The sequence below is a fragment of the Dermochelys coriacea genome, chromosome 8 (genome assembly GCF_009764565.3).
Source record: "Dermochelys coriacea isolate rDerCor1 chromosome 8, rDerCor1.pri.v4, whole genome shotgun sequence".
NCBI lineage: Eukaryota > Metazoa > Chordata > Testudines > Dermochelyidae > Dermochelys > Dermochelys coriacea.
The window spans coordinates 93,541,240-93,559,866 of record NC_050075.1 but is presented as its reverse complement, the minus strand read 5'-3'; the positions used below and the strand labels follow the sequence as shown (position 1 = coordinate 93,559,866).

The 18,627-nt window shown below is 43.0% G+C and overlaps 1 protein-coding gene and 1 long non-coding RNA gene across 2 annotated transcripts in view; one reads left to right on the top strand and one right to left on the bottom strand.

The window, feature by feature from the left end:
• FGGY (FGGY carbohydrate kinase domain containing) overlaps window positions 1–18,627 on the top strand; it is a 414,960-nt gene that overhangs the window by 115,997 nt on the left and 280,336 nt on the right. The window lies entirely within an intron of this gene.
• Window positions 1,032–16,151, bottom strand: LOC122455546. Its single transcript, XR_006273792.1, has 3 exons — window positions 16,141–16,151; window positions 4,280–4,286; window positions 1,032–1,182 (listed from the first exon to the last, which is right to left on the bottom strand). It is a non-coding gene; the product is annotated as an uncharacterized LOC122455546 (long non-coding RNA).

Genomic DNA, 18,627 nt, shown 5'->3' with positions numbered 1-18,627 from the left:
GGCATTATAATATGTTTTGGAATTTAAATATATGTCACATCCAGATCTCAAAGCATTGAATTCCACAGTACTCCAGGTATCTGATATTGTTCAAAGCACCAAAGGTCATGATGGGTTTTATTCTTAAGAACATAAGGAAAGCCATACTGGGTTAGACCAGTGGTCCAGCTAGTATCCTGTCTTCCGACAGTGGACAGTGCCAGATGCTTCAGATGCAATGAACAGAACAGGGCAATTACTGAGTGATCCATCCCCTGTTGTCCAGTCCCAGCATCTAGCAGTCAGAGATTTAGGGATACAACCACTTGCTCCAGGTATCCCTCACCATCTTCCTAATAGCCATTGATGGATCTATCCTCCAGGAACTTATCTAAATCTTTTTTTTTTTAAATCCTTATACTTTTCGCCTTCACAACATCCCCTGGTAATGAGTTTCACATGTTGACCATGCAGTGTGTGAAGTAGTATTTCCTTTTGTTTGTTTTAAACCTGCTGCCTGTTAATTTCATTGGGTGACCCCTGGTGAAGGGGTAAATAACACTTCCTTATTCACTTTCTCCACAATGTTCATGATTTTATAGATTTCTATCATATCCCCTCCACCCCCCCTTAGACATATGTTTTCCAAGCTGAACAGTCTTAGGCTATATCTACACTACTGCGGTAAGTCGACCAATGCTATGCAACTCCAGCTATATGAATAATGTAGCTGGAGTCAACATACCTTAGGTCGAGTTACCACAGGGTCTACACTGCAGGGGGTCAATGGGAGAAACTCTCCTATCGAATTACCTTACTCTTCTCGATGGGAGTAGAGTACAGGGGTCGACTGAAGAGCAATCTGCTGTCGATTTGGCGGGTCTTCACTAGACCTGCTAAATCAACTGCCACTGGGTCTATCTCAGAGCGTGGATCCTGGCTTTAATGTAGATGTAGCCTTAGTCTTTTTAGTCTCTCCTTGTATGGAAGCTGTTCCATTCCCCTAATCATTTTTGTTGCCCTTTTCCGAAGCTTGTCTAACTCTAATATCTTTTTTGAGATGGGGAAACCAGAACTGCAAGCAGTATTCAAGATGTGGGTGTACCAGGGATTTATATAGTGGCATTATGATCTTTACTGTCTTATTATCTATCCCTTTCCTAATGTTTCCTAATGTTCTGTTAGCTCTTTTCATTGCCGCTTCTACTATTAGAGTCATTGACAAAACTCCTGTTGATGTCTATGAGTGCATGATTGTGTCACAAACTCCTGAAAAGAATTAAAGAATAAATTTTGCTCCTATAAAGAGGGGGAGGGGAAAGGGTAGACAAAGAGTTTTAAGAGTGACTATTGATTTTAGCAAAAAGAAAAGGAGTACTTGTGGCACCTTAGAGACTAACAAATTTATTAGAGCATAAGCTTTCGTGAGCTACAGCTCACTTCATCGAGACTAAAATGCATCCGATGCATTTTTGCAAATACAGACTAACATGGCTGCTACTCTGAAACCTATTGATTTTAGGTTCTTCAGTTGTGGGGTGCCTCAAATTACTAGTCACTTGAAACTCTCCGGCCTACTGTGCATTTTTTTTTTAAAGTAAGGGTGAGTAAACACTTAGGTAACACTCCCTGGGACTTGCTCCCTCACCACATAAGGACAGCAGCTGATGTTCCTTCACTTGGGTTCTGGGGTAACTTGCACTCAGCTAGGACCGGTCAAAAATTTTTCATCAAAAATTTTTGGACAGAAAATTGAGTTTTGAGGCAAGTGTCACTTTCTGAAGAAAAAAATGATTTTCTTAAAACAGCAAAACAGTCTGAAAAACAAAAAAATTTGGTTTTCAGCCAAACATTTTTCAGTTCTCTATCATCAACTTTTTTTATTTTAACAAAAATCAAAATTTACTATGAGGAAGGGGGTGGGGGGGATTTTTTTCTGGCCAGTTCTATTATGAACTAACCCATTCTCAAATGGACTTAAGCAGGGATTTACTTCTACATAAACATGCTGCTACAAGAGGGTATAATTCACCTTCCCCTGGAAGTGGGGAGTACCGTCAAAGATACTTGCTTGAACCTTCAGAAGATCAACCCTTTGAGGTTAACTGTATTTCAAAACTTCCCTCCACTGATATCAGGCTAATTTTTAATTGATACACTTAAATCAACTGCTTTATGGACAGACATTTGTTTGTTATGAACTCATTTTTACACACAGCTTCCCTCAGGGAAAGCGAGCTAATATCGTTCCATCAGCAGTCAGGTACATTAGAGAAACAACTGCAATATGTCTCTCTCTGATGTATTTTAATGGCATGCATTTCTTCTGGCATGCTTTTAGGTCTCAGTGATTTAGAGGTGTCAGCTACTATAGCTGTAAGAAAACATTTATGATGGATTTATAATACTCAGGCTATGGCTGAGAAAAATGGCTATGAATTTGCTTTTGGGATGAAACTAGTTTATGTTGTTCAAAAAAAAGTGCTTCCTAAATTCCATCTTCTGTTTAGTCAAACATTTTAGCTTGATTACAATAGTCGGACTGCTGTTTATCAAATCTACAGGGCAGGGGTGGCAATTGAATTTGGAGGCGAGAATACAGCTATTTTCTTTAACAGTGAAGTTCTCTTCTAAGGTGTCATTAGAATTGTTCCATATAGAGGTTCAAAAGATGTTGGCATCTGTATCTAAAAGGAACATACAATAAGAGTTCCCTAGATTAGGAGGTGCTAGAGATGTGCCAGGCAGTTTAGGAAAGAGCTCTGCTGATACTCTTCTTGATAGCAAGTCAGAATTATTATTAATGATTTTTGGGTTATAGTTGGGGCCCTACCAAATTGAAGGCCATGAAAAACGTGTCACAGACTATGAAATCTGGTCTTTTGTGTGCTTTTACCCTATACTATACAGATTTCACAGGGAGACCAGTGTTTCTCAAATTGCGGGTCCTGACCAAAAAGGGAGTTGCAGGGGGGCTCACAAGTTTATTTTAGGGGGATGGCAGTATTGCCACCCTTACTTCTGTGCTGCCTTCAGAGCTGGGTGGCCGGAGCGTGGTGGCTGCTGACTGAGGGCCCAACTCTGCAGGCGGTAGCACTGAAGTAAGGGTGGCAATACCATACCATGCCATCCTTACTTCTGCACTGCCTTCAGAGCTGGGCTCCCAGCCAGCAGCAGCCACTCTCTGGTCACCCAGCTCTGAAGGCAGCACAGAAGTAAGGGTAGCAATACCGCAACCCCGTGCCCCCCCCACACACAATAACCTCGCAAACCCCACCTCTCCCCAAACTCCCTTTTTGAGTCAGGACTTCTACAATTAAAACACTGTGAAATTTCAGATTTAAATAGCTGAAATCATGAAATTTACAATTTTTAAAATCTTCTGACCGTGAAATTGACCAAAATGGACCGTGAATCTGATAGGGCCCCAGTCATACTAGCTACTGGAGCTGAGCCCCATTGTGCTAGGCACTGTCCAGACACACAGAATCATAGAAAATTGGGGTTGGAAGAGACCTCAGGAGGTCACCTAGTCCAACCCCCTGCTCAAAGCAGGACCAACCCCAACTAAATCATCCCAGCCAGGGCTTTGTCAATCTGGGCCTTAAAATCCTCTAAGGATGGAGATTCCACCACCTCCATAGGTAACCCATTCCAGTGCTTCACCACCCTCCTAGTGAAATAGTGTTTCCTAATATCCAGCCTAGACGTCCCCCACTGCAACTTGAGACCATAGCTCCTTGTTCTGTTATCTGCCACCACTCAGAACAGCCGAGCTCCATCCTCTTTGGATCTCTGCTCCCATCAGGTAGTTGAAGGCTGCTATCAAATCCTCCCTCCCTCATTTCTTCTGCAGACTAAATAACCCCAGTTCCCTCAGCCTCTCCTCATAAGTCATGCCCCAGCCCCCTGATTATTTTTGTTGCCCTCCGCTGGACTCTCTCTCCAGTTTGTCCACATCCTTTCCGTAGTCGGGGGGCTGCAGATTGGATACAATACTCCAGATGTGGCCTCACATGTCTAATAGAGGGAAATAATCACTTCCCTCGATCTGCTGGCAATACTCCTATTAATGCAGCCCAATATGCATAACATAGGAAGAGACAGGTCCTACCCCAAAGAACTTACAGTCTAAACAGAGAAGACTGACATAGGGTGGGAGACTGGAACGATTAATGAAAGAATAAGAATAAATGAGAGTGGAATTCCATAGATGAATTCCAACTCTGAGATCAAACACTGGGGGCTCAGTCCCTCTGTCTTGTCCTCACTCAATCAAAAATCCCATTGTGCTTCTGACCATACTGCTCCCAGCATAAAGGTAACAAGGGTTTGTAAATACTTAATTGGACACAGATGTAGCTAAGCATTCTTTTCCACTGAAATTCTTTCTAAGTGGGGAGCTTGCTGTTAAATGGGACCCTTCACAGTCAGATCCCCAGTTCTGCAAAATGTCCTTGTGCCACTAGAGCCACAAGGAACATCCGCAGTGAGCCCCTGAACAATGGCATGCTCCATTTTTATCAACTTGAAACTCATTCTGAGTTCATAGAAAGGCTTTCTGAATTTCCCTAGAGAATTGATGAGCTTGTGGTGAAGGCCATCCTGGACTGGGAGTCAGAATATCTGATTCATTTCTTGGCTTCACCACAGACTTCCTGTCACCTTGGGCTAGTCATTAAACCCCTCCCTTTCTTAATTCCCTTTCTATAAAAATGGGGATGACAATATTTCCTTCTCAGACAAGAGTGTTGAGAGGACTCTATTCAATGAAGCTGATTAATGCTCAGATGCTGTGGTGAAGGGAGCTACTGTAGACAGATTTAAGCTGACCAAGGGTGAATTTCTGGACTGTTCTCCCTCCAGTAAGTGCAACTTGACACTTTGCAAATACTCATGCACATGGATAACTCAAGTGGGGTTTCCTACATATATGAAGTTACACATGCATGTGTTTGTAGGCTTGGCTCCTACATTTGAGGATTTTTTAAAATTTCAGAATGAATCTGTGCTGTCAGAGAAGTTGTGGTTGGGTGCAGGGCTTATCTCCCGGGGTCTAGAATGCCCCATGATTGAGAGAACATGGCCTTTTCTAATCAAAATCAGCCAAGAGCCTTTCTCCCACTCTTCAGTTTCTGTAACATCTTCCGTTCCCTAAGGAGGATTTAGCTCCTAGCGCAGGCTACCCCAAAACACCTCAACATGCATCTTTTACAGTGCCCTGGGGAATTTGCTGGTCTATAATTCAGAGCCAACCACACTTCCCTTATGAACAAGTTCTCTGGCAAGCCCTGGACCGAGGGCATGTAGCTGTGGTTTCTCTTCTCTTCAGAGAGACGGTCAGGCTTCTCTCTGCTGGCCACTGAACAGGGCTTATTATGTCTCCTCATAGATGCCAGCTTAACAGCAGTGGAAAATGGAAGCCTAGCCACTGGCTATTGAACAGGTACAAGACAGCAGTGTAAGCTCCCCCTGGCAATGTCTCATCTTGCCTTTCCACATCATGGTTTACCTCTCTGGTGATTAGGAGGTTATTTAAGCTTCGTGCCCCTTCTGTCCTTGCCTCTCTGCTGAGCATAACAATTACGAGAGTGGTTTTTGTGGTGTGGACCTCTCTGCTAGGAAATGGATAGGGTGCACCAAAGGCCGTCTAGCCACGGTCAGATGGTTAATGGCTTGTTACCACTCTGGTCTGGATTCAGTCTACTTGGAGTTGTAGTGAGAGGAATGGATGAGGTAGCTGTTCCCTTCTGCTAGGAAATGAAAATTGTTGATGGGTTCACAGGGACATATCCTGCCTCTTCACCCATGTCTGCAAAGGGCCCTGGCCCAAGGACAATGAAGAGGATCAGGGAGGTTTTAAGGACCTCTTACAGGAAAATAGGGTTTCCTACTCATCAGTGAGCTTAGCTTTATGGGGTGCTCTATCCACATGCAAGGGTGGGGGCTTGGGAGCTGAGAAGGAAGAGAGGTCTGTGATTACACAGACCCCTCAGCCCTGCACTGTGGCCTAAAGGGTTAATGCAAGCCCAAAAGAGGCTACAGTAGTCTTAAGAGAGGTGGGAGGAAGCCAGTTCTGATCATAGCTACCCACCCCCAAGCTTATCTACTTCAATTTAGTTGCGGGGGGTCTTGGTGTTTGTTTTCCTCCCACCAAAAGTGAACATTGGGCAAAGCCTCATCCCATCAAAGTGAACACTGGTGAAATGCAGCAAGGGGACCCAATGCACTTCTCCTGTTAGAAAGGGCTATAGATGGGAACTGTTACTTGTTCCTCATTTTCATTTCACCAGCTCAGGCCTGATATCTGCTCCCTCCTCTCAGCTAGCTGACAGACAGAAGCCTCAAGGGTTTTGTTTAATGCCATCAGATTGCTACTAACCACTGCTGCGGTGTTCCCCAGACAATGACTTCAGTAACCTGAGGACATTCAGAACCTCTCTTCTACAACTAACTTCTCTAACCATCTTATTAATTGATTACTGTACTAAAATAACAATCAACTCCTCTGCTTGTCCTCTTGCTTATTCAAAACACATGCACACACACGCTGGGTTGATCTGACCAGGTGGGCTAAAACCACAGAAAACAAATGATGATTTCTTTATTACTGATTACTTATTCATATAGTTAGTTGTTATAAACTCACTTTTATACTAGAACAGTGCAAAAACATTCCAGATTTAGTAAGAGTTACAGAACGCTGTGAGAGGTAGTGGAATAGGAAAATCTATTTGTAGAATTACACAAGAGACCAAAGTTTGCCCTCACTTGCACTTGGGCTTGCACTGATGTAACCCAGAGAAAAATTTGGCCAGATAAACAATAACATTAATTTTTCTTTAGCAGCTCACTTCAGTTCACCCATTCAAAATCTGTATCAGCCAAGGCAAAAGCATCTACTTAGTAAGTAACTCTGAAAAGCACAAATGGCTAAATTCTCTGCTTTGCACCTTGTGCAGCTATGTAGCTTCAGGTAAAGTGGGTTCAAAAAGTAGCCAGACCAGAATGGTCATGTTAGATGCCCACTTTGCATGAGTGCTAATGACTATACAATGTGCAATGCACTGGGGAATTGGACCCAAAGAGAGGAGCGGGTGGAAGATCTGCAGAGTTCTTCCACTGAAGTTTTTGTGGGCAGTTCTATTAGAAACAAACCACCGCAAGCAAACTGCCAGTTTCCTTTCTTCACTTGGATGCTGTTCCTTCATCTATAATATGCACCATGGCGGCAGCATGTGAGGTATGTGCAACACTGGACTGGGACTCAGGAGATCTGGGTTCTGTTACTAGCTCTGCCTCTGGCCTGCTGGGTGAAGTCACTTGCTCCCTCTGTGCCTCAGTTTCTATATCTGAGAAATGGGAATGATGTTCCTACCCTTAGTGTGTCAAAGCTAGGTATTATTAATTAAGGGAGTCAACTTGCATGTCAGTGGAAGTGGGTGAACTGTTCATACAAATATGTTTAACTGATTTTTAGCTCTTTCTAGTCTCAAATGATGTTTTTGATTGTTTTGTGATTGAAAGTGATGGGATGAAGGTTTATACCAACATGATGGCTATACCACTCTTGTGTTAGCAAAAAGAAAAGGAGTACTTGTGGCACCTTAGAGACTAACAAATTTATTAGAGCATAAGCTTTCGTGAGCTACAGCTCACTTCATCAGATGCATTTGGTGGAAAAAACAGAGGGGAGACTGATATACACACACAGAGAACATGAAACAATGGGTTTATCATACACACTGTAAGGAGAGTGATCACTTAAGATGAGCCATCACCAGCAGCAGGGGGGGGAAAGGAGGAAAACCTTTCATGGTGAGAAGCAAGGTAGGCTATTTCCAGCAGTTAACAAGAATATCTGAGGAACAGTGGGGGGTGGGGTGGGGTGGGGTGGGGGGGAGAAATACCATGGGGAAATAGTTTTACTTTGTGTAATGACTCATCCATTCCCAGTCTCTATTCAAGCCTAAGTTAATTGTATCCAGTTTGCAAATTAATTCCAATTCAGGAGTCTCTCGTTGGAGTCTGTTTTTGAAGCTTTTTTGTTGAAGGATAGCCACTCTTAGGTCTCAGAGTAGCAGCCGTGTTAGTCTGTATTCGCAAAAAGAAAAGGAGTACTTGTGGCACCTTAGAGACTAACAAATTTATTAGAGCATAAGCTTATGCTCGAATAAATTTGTTAGTTTCTAAGGTGCCACAAGTACTCCTTTTCTTTTCACTCTTAGGTCTGTAATCGAGTGACCAGAGAGATTGAAGTGTTCTCCTACTGGTTTTTGAATGTTATAATTCTTGATGTCTGATTTGTGTCCATTCATTCTTTTACGTAGAGACTGTCCAGTTTGACCAATGTACATGGCAGGGGGGCATTGCTGGCACATGATGGCATATATCACATTGGTAGATGCGCAGGTGAAGGAGCCTCTGATAGTGTGGCTGATGTGATTAGGCCCTATGATGGTGTCCCCTGAATAGATATGTGGACAGAGTTGGCAACGGGCTTTGTTGCAAGGATAGGTTCCTGGGTTGGTGGTTCTGTTGTGTGGTGTGTGGTTGCTGGTGAGTATTTGCTTCAGACTGGGGGGCTGTCTGTAAGCAAGGACTGGCCTGTCTCCCAAGATCTGTGAGAGTGATGGGTCGTCCTTCAGGATAGGTTGTAGATCCTTGATGATGCGTTGGAGAGGTTTTAGTTGGGGGCTGAAGGTGATGGCTAGTGGCGTTCTGTTGTTTTCTTTGTTGGGCCTGTCCTGTAGTAGGTGACTTCTGGGTACTCTTCTGGCTCTGTCAATCTGTTTCTTCACTTCAGCAGGTGGGTATTGTAGTTGTAGGAATGCATGATAGAGATCTTGTAGGTGTTTGTCTCTGTCTGAGGGGTTGGAGCAAATGCGGTTATATTGTAGAGCTTGGCTGTAGACAATGGATCGTGTGGTATGATCTGGATGAAAGCTAGAGGCGTGTAGGTAGGAATAGCGGTCAGTAGGTTTCCGATATAGGGTGGTGTTTATGTGACCATCGCTTATTAGCACCGTAGTGTCCAGGAAGTGGATCTCTTGGGTGGACTGGTCCAGGCTGAGGTTGATGGTGGGATGGAAATAGTTGAAATCCTGGTGGAATTCCTCAAGGGCTTCTTTTCCATGGGTCCAGATGAGGAAGATGTCATCAATGTAGCGCAAGTAGAGTAGGGGCATTAGGGGACGAGAGCTGAGGAAGCGTTGTTCTAAATCAGCCAAAAAAATGTTGGCATACTGTGGGGCCATGCGGGTACCCATCGCAGTGCCGCTGACTTGAAGGTATACATTGTCCCCAAATGTGAAATAGTTATGGGTGAGGACAAAGTCACAAAGTTCAGCCACCAGGTTAGCCGTGATATTATCAGGGATACTGTTCCTGATGGCTTGTAGCCCATCTTTGTGTGGAATGTTGGTGCAGAGGGCTTCTACATCCATAGTGGCTAGGATGGTGTTTTTAGGAAGATCACCAATGGACTGTAGTTTCCTCAGGAAGTTAGTGGTGTCTCGAAGATAGCTGGGAGTGCTGGTAACATAGGGCCTGAGGAGGGAGTCTATATAGCCAGACAATCCTGCTGTCAGGGTGCCAATGCCTGAGATGATGGGGCATCCAGGATTTCCAGGTTTATGGATCTTGGGTAGCAGATAGAATACCCCAGGTCGAGGTTCTAGGGGTGTGTCTGTGCGGATTTGTTCTTGTGCTTTTTCAGGGAGTTTCTTGAGCAAATGCTGTAGTTTCTTTTGGTAACTCTCAGTGGGATCAGAGGGTAATGGCTTGTAGAAAGTGGTGTTGGAGAGCTGCCTAGTAGCCTCTTGTTCATACTCCGACCTATTCAGGATGACGACAGCACCTCCTTTGTCAGCCTTTTTGATTATGATGTCAGAGTTGTTTCTGAGGCTGTGGATGGCATTGTGTTCTGCATGGCTGAGGTTATGGGGCAAGCGATGCTGCTTTTCCACAATTTCAGCTCGTGCACGTCAGCGGAAGCACTCTATGTAGAAGTCCAGGCTGCTGTTTCGACCTTCAGGAGGAGTCCACCCAGAATCCTTCTTTTTGTAGTGTTGGTAGGAAGGTCTCTGTGGGTTAATATGTTGGTCAGAGGTGTGTTGGAAATATTCCTTGAGTCGGAGACGTCGAAAATAGGATTCCAGGTCACCAAAGAACTGTATCATGTTCGTGGGGGTGGAGGGGCAAAAGGAGAGGTCCTGAGATAGGACAGATTCTTCTGCTGGGCTAAGAGTATAGTTGGATAGATTAACAATACTGCTGGGTGGGTTACGGGAACCACTGTTGTGGCCCCTTGTGGCATGTAGTAGTTTAGATAGCTTAGTGTCCTTTTTCTTTTGTAGAGAAGCAAAGTGTGTGTTGTAGATGGCTTGTCTAGTTTTTGTAAAGTCCAGCCACGAGGAAGTTTGTGTGGAAGGTTGGTTCTTTATGAGAGTATCCAGTTTTGAGAGCTCATTCTTAATCTTCCCCTGTTTGCTGTAGAGGATGTTGATCAGGTGGTTCCGCAGTTTCTTTGAGAGTGTGTGGCACAAGCTGTCAGCATAGTCTGTGTGGTATGTAGATTGTAATGGATTTTTTACCTTCAGTCCTTTCGGTATGATGTCCATATGTTTGCATTTGGAGAGGAAGATGATGTCTGTCTGTATCTGTACGAGTTTTTTCATGAAGTTGACAGATTTCCACTCTATACGGCTAAATTCAGTGCCTTGCATAATGACAGGTTTCAGAGTAGCAGCCGTGTTAGTCTGTATTCGCAAAAAGAAAAGGAGTACTTGTGGCACCTTAGAGACTAACAAATTTATTAGAGCATAAGCTTTCGTGAGCTACAGCTCACATCTGTCACTTTTTCAGAGGGCAGGTTCTCCCCACTTTCTGAAAAAATAGACCCTTTTAAGGTGTGTGTGAGGTCAGGTCCCCTTATTCATTAGTCGGAAGGTGACCATACATACTGTTTTGGGTGGGACAGTCCCCCTTTTGAGCCCTGTCCTGGATGTCCCAACTTTTTTGGTAAAACTGGGTGTTTGTCCCGTTTGCTCTTGCCAACTGATCATCAATCTTTAGATTTTCATTGACATTTTGATGAAAATATTGTAATTCCAAAAGTTTTCAGCCAGTTTTAATCACTTAAAAAGCTAAAGGCCTAAAATTTCTGGAGTAGTAGCTGTATAACCACCCTTGTAGTGCAGAAATACCGTAATTTAATATAGCTATCTCATCAACCTCTCTCTGATGTCTGAAAATGATGTATTATTACTGTCTCTTTTTTTTTAACTTCCAGAAATTAAAAAGGCTTTGCTCCAGGATAGAGATAGTCTAAAAGCTTGTGCTAATAAATGTATGCAGGTTTAGTGGAGCTCAATGCAGATTCTGCTTCAAGTGCTTTTTAAAGGCATTATCACCTTTAAGTAAATACAATGGAAGACTGCCAAATGTCTGGTTGCTATTCCCTGTAAATTTATGCATTTATATCTTTAATGCAATAAAATGTTTAAACTCTCATTGGATTTTGCTAACTGATTTGCAGTTTGAATGGTAGTAATTTTATGCATTTATCAATTACCTTTTAAGTGGCTGCTATAATATTTCTGTTTAGGCAGGCAAAGCACACTCACTAAAACACTTTTCATCTAAATTAGATTTTGTATGAAGTCTTCAAGTAATCACAAATGAGATGCCATATCCAAAGTATAAAGCTTGTAGAACTCTGGTAGCTCTTTGCTGAAGTGAAAATTTTTATGGATGCTAGAAACATGTTTTTGGAGAATCTCTCAGTGTATTTAATTCTTCACTGCTGTACACCTTGCATGGTCATGTGCACCTCTGCAAATTGGGCATAAAATGCTACCAAATAAGAATCCTTATGATTCTTTTCAGAGTAGCAGCCATGTTAGTCTGTATTCGCAAAAGGAAAAGGAGTACTTGTGGCACCTTAGAGACTAACAAATTTATTTGAACACAAGCTTTTGTGAGCTGCATCTGATGAAGTGAGCTGTAGCTCACGAAAGCTTATGCTCAAATAAATTTATTAGTCTCTAAAGTGCCAGAAGTCCTTGTTTTCTTTTTATGATTTTTTATCTGTATTGAGGTTATGCCAGAAGATCCCAGGCTGATTGTGCAAGGCAATGTACAAACATAAAATACAAAGAATAGCCCTTGCCCTGAAAAGCTTGTTTGAGATTGTAAACATTCTTAACTGTACTTTACACAGGTATAAATGGCTCCACAAGGTGCACGGTAATGGGGAGTTAGTCCCATGTACACCAAAATAATTCAGGAGTAACTCCCGTGGAGTGAGTGGGGCTATCGAAGTGTAAAACAGGTGTAAGATAAGACTCAGGCCCTACATAATAATGTTATCCTGAACATTCCCAATCAGCCAAATGTTAGTGGATCAGCTGGTCTACACAAGTTGGCAGACTGAGGAGGAGGAGCATTGCTCAAGTGTCCGATGTCACTGACAGCATTTTTAATAGGATGAAGAATAGAGGGAGCAGCAATAGTACTGAGACAGGAGTAGTATTAGTAATGTATTTGACCAGAGATTTTTGCTGCGAGTTTTGCAAATGGTGTTCCAAATTCTTGTTTGCTACAGTCATGTGTCCCCGTTGATGTAAATTAGATTGCATGTATTTGTGAGGGATTGACAATAATATCTTGAACAAACCTTATGGTTTTAAGACTAACTTTATTGATTGAAGTTAAACCTTATTGAATTAGGGTTCATACCTTTTTGGAGTTCATTATATTACAAATGCAAACGTTGTGTTATTGTGCGGAACTTCTTTAGCAGAAAGACAAGATTAATACAGTCTCTGGAAGGTATGAAAAAGTTCAAAGGTCTTTTTAGAACAATAGGTGTGAAGTGGATTTCCTTAGGAAATACCTTGAGGTGAGGGGAATGCAAATTCTCCCCCTATAAGGCCAACCTTTTGAAGATATGTTCTGGGGAGAGAGACCCTTTATATACTAACTACCTGCTTCTGGAAACTCCAGTTCAAAGTTCCCTGAACTGTATACAAAAGGGATCTGAGCATCTCGTGAGTTGCTTGTTCAGCATTGCAGCTGTGATGAACCACAAGAATGCTCCTATGGGGGCAGGGGGATATTAAAAACCTGCACCTGCCAGAGCCCATATGATAGTTGGGATGAACTCAGGTAAGCTAATTAGCCTGTGTGTATGTTCTTTAATTGGTTTTCATGTTTTCTTTATAATGCCTTAAACCTTAAGAATAAAGTCGACTTGCGTAGAAAGAACGGTGTGGTAACTTGTATCTGTAGCAATTGCTCTGTTATCTGTCTGAAGAGAAAGCAAGCAGGTGCCCTAGGTGAACTCTCTGCTGGGGAATGACCCAATGAAGGCAAGGGAACTGTCCAATTTGAGTATACCCTGGTCAGAAGGGGGAGAGATGTCTCACCCAAGAAAGACAACAGCTGGGAAGCTGAAGTCAGCAGTCTTGATGATTTCATTGGGGCTTCTTGCAGAAGTGAATGAGTTAGGATGGCAGATTCAGCCCCAACAAGCATTTTCCATCATTAAATGCAGTGTGTGTAAGTGAGAAGTATATTTGATACCATAATGGTTTGCTGCTCACTCAGACCTAGAAGAGAGAGTAGCTCACTACGGGCTATAGTTTAGAAATCACTCTGGTTTGAGAGTGAGGTGGGGCACCTGAAAGTGCTGTGGTTCCCAAGTCTATTCTGTTTCTATTCCTACACCTCCAGCTATTGGTTTTACACTTTCTCTCTCACTCACATGCTCACCTGTATCTTCTGATAAAGTGTTTACTAGCTCTTAAGTAAAAACCAGACTCCACTGTTTACAAACTGTAGGCAAATATTCTCACAGATCAAATGACTCATTCAAACAGAGAGTTTAGTTTTTTTTAAACCAGACCATTAGGATTCTGACACAGACCAGTAAAATAAGGTTTCCGAGTAGCAGCCGTGTTAGTCTGTATTCGCAAAAAGAAAAGGAGTACTTGTGGCACCTTAGAGCTACACCTCATCTGAAGTGAGGGGTAGCTCACGAAAGCTTATGCTCTAATAAATTTGTTAGTCTCTAAGGTGCCACAAGTACTCCTTTTCTTTTTGCAGTAAAATAAGGAAATTCAGAGTGACAGGTGAAACAAAGTGCACCTCCTCTAATCTTGGTATACCAGAATGTGTGCATGGTTCGGATACGGCTCTTAGGGCTTGTCTACACTGTGAAGTTGTTGACAAAACTTTTGTCTTTCATGGATACTTAAAAAAGCCCTCCCCCCCATGAAAGACAAAAAGTTTTGCCGAGGCAAGTGGCAGTGTGAATGCAGCTTTGTTGGCAGGAGCGCTCTCCTGCTGACAAAGGTAGTGCCGCTCATGAGGCTGGAAGTACTTTGTCGGCAAAAGGACCGAAAAAGAGCGTTTACACACGCTGACTTTTAGCAACAAGGCTGTGTCGACACAGCCTTGTCGCTAAAAGCTGCATGGTGTAGACAAGGCCTTACAGGCAGAGCTGCACTGGGACAGGGGAACTAGAACTGGTTTAAAATTTTCCAAGGGAATGATTTTCCATCAGAAAATGCCATTTCGTCAAAACCGAAACTTTCTGGGGCACTGCAGATTGACAATATTTCTTTTAGAATTTTTTAAGTGTTTTAGGCCAAAACATTCTGTTTTGACATGTTCAGAAAGGAACATTCTGATTTTTTTTGTTTCGAACAAACAGACTTTTTCAAAAGAAAATTTAGTATAAAAAATGTAAAAGTTTAAAATGAAACAACACATTTCAATTCATCGCCCCGAAAATATTTTTGGGGGCGAGGGGAATTTCCTTTCGCAGAAAACTTCAAAGTTTTTGATTTTTGTTTCAGTTCAGGACAAAAACATTTAGACACTGCAGCCTTTCTCCCAAAATGGAAATTCCTGTTCTTGCACAGCTATAATGGAAAGTAAGAAAGTGTGTCCACATTTGAACAGTGACGTTGGCCTTTGGGCTTGAACGACTTAGTAGCCAAGGGATTATACAGTTCTCTGCGAGGCAGTGCAACAGCTAGTGTTTGGGTGGATGTGAGCAACATACACAGCAAAATTAGCATATCTAGAACTGAAGAGCAAAACTACACTCAACTGAGATTTAGGAGATCTGGGTTTAATTCTTGTTTCTGTCATAAATTTCCTGTGTGACCCTGGGCAAGTCACTTGGGGCCTGATTTTCAGATGTATTGAGTACCCATAATTCCAGTTGACATCAATGGGATCTGAAGACCTAGGTGGCTAGGGCTAGAGGGGGCTCAGGCCCTCCAAATCTATCTCTGCTTGCCATTTTCTGAGCCACCGCACTTCCTGCACACATGCCCAGTTTGGCAGGTGAAGCCCTGTGTCCAAGTTACCAAGACCAGGAAGGGGATAGGTTAGGTGGAGCTAGATTCCTCAGTTCCAGCAGGAGGTGCTCAATGGTGCTTCCTGGGAAGGCTGAAGTTTGAAAAGTGCAGTTGCAGGAGGTTCCGCTGGGCAGGGAGGTTGGGGAACCATGTCTGGAGCCGGCCACAGGAGAAGATGAGCTATGGTGTCCAGGAACTCCAGCAGGTGATCAGGAAGGACCTGTCAAGGGACTTCCTGAGAGGAGGATGTGATGGAGCTGGCACAGAGTAGAAGATGAGGTTCATTGTGACAGGGCAAGAGTCCTGGGGGAAAGGTGGAGATCGTGTGGGAGGGGATGTAGATTGTGGGGGTGGTTCCTGAAGTGATGGCTGGTGGGAAAAGAGAACCCTAGGAAAGGGGGAAGATCCTGAGACCCTGTGTCTACTGGGATCCAGGTCAGGACGAGGGCAGGGAGCCATGGGGGGTGGGCCCTACCTGTGTATCAAGTGACGGCGTGGCAGGCTCCTCCAGATCTGCAAGTGGTGAGAGTGGGGAGACAGACCCAGCCCCTGGGGACAGGAGCTGCTGTCGTGGGGTAAGTGTGGGGCAAGCTCAGGATATTTTCTCACTGCAAGGATATTTCCACCAGCCACCTTTGTCTTCAAGTGCTGAGGCTCTTCAAAAGCAAGGTCCTTAATCTCTCTCTCCCTTAGATTCCCTGTGAAATGGGGATGGGGGAATGGTCATACTTTGTTTCTCCCCCTCCTTTGTCTGTCTTGTCTACTTAGAATGAGTTCTCTTCAGGACAGTGGCTGTTTCTTGCTATGTGCATGTACAACACCAATCTCAGTTGGGATTTGTAGGCACACACTACTGTATTAATATAGGAAACACCTAGCAAAACGAGGAAAAATTCTGGGTTACATCCACTGGCATAAATCTATGGAACTATGCTGATTTACAGCAGCTGCTCATCTGGCCCAAGTCATTCACCATCCTTTCAGAACACCTTTGGCATTCTAGGCAGGCTTACATCCAAAAAAACCAGAATTCTCAAAATGCTTGAGGGGTCATCATCAGTAATTTAATAGCCAATGTTCAGGTTTTCCCCAAAATAAAAATTTACATATAAATACTGTAACAATGTAATCATGAAGTTTTAAAAAAGAAAATTGCATATTTAGTCCTGCATTCACTTTTGCATTTTGTTGCCACATTAGGATACAGATTAAAAGGACTCTGGACAGAAAGCCAAAGTGACGAGTATCGTTTCATTAGCTGTCCATGCTGAGTGAAATACAAAACTTAAAAAGTACATATGGCTTAAAAAAAAAGTAAATCAAATATGAAAATTTGCACAGAAGCACAAAAATTTGCACAGAAGAAATTTTTTGCACACATGGCCTGTCAAACATTAGAGGAAACATTGGTGATGACTTAGTTTTCTGTCAACTGCACCTGGATTATTGAATCAAATCCATTTGTTTTGTAAGTGGACTACGGTGACCAGACAGCAAATGTGAAAAATTGGGACGGGAGTGGGGGGTAATAGGAGCCTATATAAGAAAAAGACCCAAAAATCAGAACTGTCCCTATAAAATCAGGACATCTGGTCATCCTAAAATGGATATGCCATTTGGGTGTTTTATACAGGTGGTTTTAAAAAAAAATACCACAAAATACCTGTGTAAAAAAGGTAAGCACATTGTCAGCTATGATTTAAAAAAAAAATCCCCACTACTGTCCTAAAATTTAGTAAAATAATAATACCAATATTGCAGCACTTCCTAAAGGGATTTTATGTGGCTCTGCATTTGAATCCTCTAAAATGCAATGAATTGGGTAAAATAGATCTTCCTGATCTCTGGGAATAGCTAGACACTAAAAAAGAATCAAATATTTGCACCGAAAAGTACTTTCTTAGCATCCACTGTTCTTCCAAGACATGGCTAATATTTATTTTTCTTGTTGATTTTTAAGGTGATATAACGGTCAGCAATGGTCACTTCCTAACTAAGCATAATTAAGTAAATAGATGCATAGCAGAGGATCCCAATGTGTCTTTAAACAGCTGGAGGCCCACATTTTAGGGCAAACACTTTGTCTGGGGATCACACACAAACCCTGGCCTTTTTTGCTTGTCTGTGTAGCATGTGCAATTTTAGAAGCAGTGGTAATGGGCAAGGGGAGCTGGGGTGGGGGGAAATGCCCCCTCCCCGAAGTTCTTCCATTTGCTCAAAATTCCATAGGCCACAGAGCTGGGGTGCCAGGCCCATGGCAAAACCCCTTTTAAACAATGGTCCCATACTAAATTAGTATCCCTGTCACTGGAGCGGTTCAGAGCCTTGCTGTGTGGTTGCAGCACTACTAAAAATTGACCCTCCGTCCGGATGGAGGGGTGGCTGGGCCAAATGGTGGTGTGAATTGGCATACTGGGAAAGTATAGTCTGCTAAGTACTAGACTCCTGGCAGCACCAGCTCAAGAATTGTGTGGGCTAGAGAAAGGGAGACTCCCTGGCCAAGGGAGAACTGGGGTCCCTGCCACCATGGGGAGACTGGGAACCAGAATTTGCCTCCCTCCTGCAAGAAATCTCTGAATTGGCATCAATATGTACGAGAGTCTCTTGTATACACTTCTCTGAGATTCCTCATCTTAAATTCAATTCACTGCTTTCTTCCATGAACAGCTATAGCATCTTCTACACCAGCTTTAAGGGCTTTAAATCATGTATTCAGATAACAATCTGCTAGAACATAGTATCCCTGGGGGCTAGCAAGGGAACGTAGAGTCATATGAAAGTGGGCACTGTGACCTTTGCAGAGGGGTTAATCTAATGAAAACTTAAGCATCAGCCCTGGCTCAGCTCTGTGCTCGTTAAGGAGGCTGAGCCAAGGAAGGCCCAAGCCAGTGAGAATATTCTGGCGTCAATTCTTGGAGGTTACAAGAACCGTATGTATCATTTTATATATTTTCTTTTCATGTGCATATAATCGCTTCCAGTGGCTGGACTTGTGTTTTGGTTCATACAGCCAAACGAGGCAATTGACTTGGCTCTATTTTCAAACCCCTGGGCTTGCTGGATGTCAGAACCTAAAACACTATGTCGGGCTTCTCTTTGTACTCAGGTCCCATACAACTGGCCTGAACTATGTTTTTTTCCCCTTGAACATACACGTATAGCTATGAATACAAATCAAACCTGTATAGGAGCCAGACATATGAAGGTCAGCAATGCAAATTGTTTATCTCCCCAAACTGCCTTTCCTCCTACCTGGAAAAGCTACGTGAGACCC